Consider the following 3,503-nt stretch of genomic DNA (forward strand, 5'->3'; position numbering starts at 1 on the left):
GAAGCTCCCTTCAAAATCTAATTTTAAGGTTTAAAGAACCCTTTTCTAATGTAAGCATGCCTGTGCTAATGGGCATGCTAATGACCATGCTTGGCTCCAGATCCTAGGGATTGATTTTGGTGCAAAACTAGTAAATTACACAGGGGAAGCATGCCCGTGCTTACTGCACCTGCTTGGAGATCATGCTCGTGCTAGGAGCACAGTGATCATGCTGATATTCTCCTATTATTTCTAATAAAATGCACGGGGTTAAGCACGTCCGTACTTCCTGACTGTGCTCCCTCAGCACGATGTGCTAGGGGCAGTGAAACTGTGCTTCTCATTTCTGTTTAGACTCTAGTAAAACTCATAGTGGTTCAGCAGACCCGTGCTTTTGAATGTGCTTCTGAGCAAGGGTGTGCTACTGATAAGTGCTTGTGTATTAGTAATACGAAGTATTCTTTTCTTATATTGAGCATTACTTTTCTCAGATTTTATCGCTTATATATCCGTATTTGTGTTTTTTGTGCATACAGGGTTGTGGAGACGATTATGAAAGAAAGAAACCAAAAGTAGATCGTGGATGCACTTTATTGATGAAATCTTGGAGTGAACAACACGAAGAAATAAGTTGTGCTCAAAGACACATGATTGTGTGCCAACCTCTATCGTGCTCAAGCAAACATATGGTTTACAGGGGCACAAAACCAGTCACATTCGCGTGTTCTGACTTATGTAAGCCTAGCAAGATTTTCATCAATGTTATTTTTATTGAAGACGCAACGTGATCTACCGCATGGATGTGTGCCCGTTCATGTGCCTTTGATGAAGAGTGTGGATTCAGGAATATTTTGGCAAAGTACTGCATCAGTTAATGTAGCAAATCACTATAGTGAAAAACTGTAGCAGTTACTATTCACAGTCACAGAAAACTGAAGTTCCAGAAATTCACATGGCCGTGTGAAAATTCCACACGCCCGTGTGGATGCCCGATTCCAGCTTATTTAAAACCGAGACTTATGATGATTGGGAGACCCTTTTTATACCCCTTTTCAAACCTTTTTCCTATCTCTTCCCCATCTTTGGAGGCGCTCATGGCTAGGATTTAGAGAGGCTTTGGCAAAGGCTTTCAGAGTGGTTCTACGGCCTTCAACACCATGTTTCTTCATAAGATAGTTTTTAGGGGAGCTTTCATCGGCATCGATTCTGTGAGGTGGGCCCTAGGCTTGACGAGGGAACCTTTGAAGAAGACAAGGCTACTCCATTAAACCATCGACACGGACACCAAGTGGGTTTTACTTATGGATTGCATGTTTTTACATTTAATTTCATATTGACTGTGTCTTGCTCCATGGAGAGCTAAACGCCTAGTGGGTGCTTGGACTTGTAAACCCTGGGATGCTTTTGTTTCATTGATCTTTTATTATGTTTCTTTAATTGATTTTCTAATTGAGTTCCAATCTTGAATACTTATTGAATTAAATTTCCTTTAGAATTACACTAGGGTTGAGAATCCTTCTTGGTAATCATTGTGGATGAGTGACACACCATGAGGATTAGACAAAGCTAGTTTGGAGAGGGTTGAGAGGGTGAGTCGAAAGGTAGCGAAACGTCCCCTTTCCTTTTCGGTGTGATTTATCCTACCTTCGTGTTCCAAGAGTTCTTTGCGGTCATAATAAAATGAAGTGCTAAGAGAGGAACTCCGCTGGGGCTTAGTTGTGTAAGGAACAGAGTGAAGCGTTAAAGTAATCCTTAGTACTGGAGCTTAATTGTGACTAGGGTCTTTTGCCTAGACCAAAGGGTTAGATCTAGATTAGAGAATAGGGTTTATCACTTGGAGTCCCTAGAGCTTTAAGCAACTTTGCATAGTGTGAGGTGTTGAGACTAAGTGATTTCGCCGCCAGAGCATATTCTCCGCTGGAGCATAGTGTAGGGTTAGTTACGGTTGACCTTAGCTTTGGGACCGTGTGTTTAAGTATTTCCATGACTCATTAGACATCAGCTGGGAGATATAATGATTGGTCTTGCACTTGAAGCAACAGTCGTAGGGTGAACAATGTCCGGGTACCCCATCTTCTATCAATTGCATGTCCTCTCATTTTATTGTGTCTCTCTTTCTTGCTTTCTTTATTTCTTTTATTTCTCACAGTGATATTGTTCGCACCACTAAAGATTCATATTCACTATAGTTAAATAGCAAATCTTGTGTTTCTAATCACTATTCCCTATGGATAAGACTATCCACTCACCAATGTACTTTTATTATTTCGACAATCCATACACTTACGGTACACACGCAAAAGGGTGTTGTCAAAGTTTTTGGTGCCGTTGCCTTGGAATATGCGTTTTGGAAACACTTTGCACTTTGCTATTTTTGCTATTCATCACTTATTCTATTTCACATTTTCTTATTCTTCGATCATTCTGATTTGTTTTCTTTTCTTTGGTTACAGCTCCACGTTATGACCCAAGAAACCCTTCGACATTGATTGAAGGAAATCTGGGCATTGAACATAGAATTCATAGAAGGGGAAAAGGACCTATGCAAGAATAGTCAAATCAAAATGAAATGGAAGGTGAAGGGTCTGATAACATGGCAGAACAGAATAAGCAGCAGAGAACGCTATCAGATTATGCCAGACCCACAGTTCCTGGCACGTAGTCTAGTATTGTGCGGCCACCGATCATGGCTCAGAATTTTGAGCTTAAGCTAGCCTTCATCCAAATGTTACAGTAGTCGACACAGTTTAATGGTTTGGCCAATGAGGATCCAAACAATCACATTGAGAACTTCTTGGAAGTGTGCGACATGCTCAAGATTAATGGTGTTACTGATGATGCTATCAAGTAGGGAGCCTTCCCATTTTTCTTGAAAGGAGAGCAAAGCAATGGATACATTCATTACCTAGAGCATCGATCACTACATGGGAGGAGATGGTAGAAGCTTTTCTTGGCCGATATTTCCCTCTCTGAAAATCCGTGAATCTTAGGAATGAAATATCATCTTTTGTGCAAGCGAAATTAGAGTCTCTATTTGAGACATAGGATAGGTTCAAGGGGCTCCTACGGAAATGTCCTCAATATGAGTTTCTCAAGTGGATGATCATTCAGACTTTTTATAATCGTTTGAACTTAAGCACAAAGTAGTTACTTGATGCCGCAGCATGAGGTATGTTAGGAAACAAGACCCCCAAATGAGGCCCGATATTTCATTGAAGAAATGGCTATGAATAGTTATCAATGTAACAAAAGTGACAAAAAGAAGGTAGCCAGACTTCATGAGATTAATGCAGTTACCTCATTTGCGGCCCAGGTTGAGTCATTGAGGAAGAAGTTAGACATTTTAACTTCTCCTAGTGTGGCGGCTATGATGAGTTGCACTAGGTGTGGGGAAGGACATGCTCCATCCGATTACTCGATCTCTACTGGTGGTACATCCTTGGTGGAACAAGTAAGTTTTGTAGGAAATGCAATGAGAGGCCAAGGGAATCCACATAGCAATACCTACAATCCTGGTTGGAGGA

General features: G+C 41.0%; 1 non-coding gene across 1 annotated transcript; it reads right to left on the bottom strand.

Annotated features, from left to right (window-relative positions):
* Positions 1 to 2,961: 2,961 nt before the first annotated feature.
* LOC120274279 lies at positions 2,962 to 3,068 on the bottom strand. Its single transcript, XR_005540809.1, has one exon. It is a non-coding gene; the product is annotated as a small nucleolar RNA R71 (small nucleolar RNA).
* Between the last annotated feature and the right edge of the window lie 435 nt (positions 3,069 to 3,503).

The sequence above is a fragment of the Dioscorea cayenensis genome, chromosome 12, assembly GCF_009730915.1.
Source record: "Dioscorea cayenensis subsp. rotundata cultivar TDr96_F1 chromosome 12, TDr96_F1_v2_PseudoChromosome.rev07_lg8_w22 25.fasta, whole genome shotgun sequence".
Taxonomy (NCBI): Eukaryota; Viridiplantae; Streptophyta; class Magnoliopsida; order Dioscoreales; family Dioscoreaceae; genus Dioscorea; species Dioscorea cayenensis.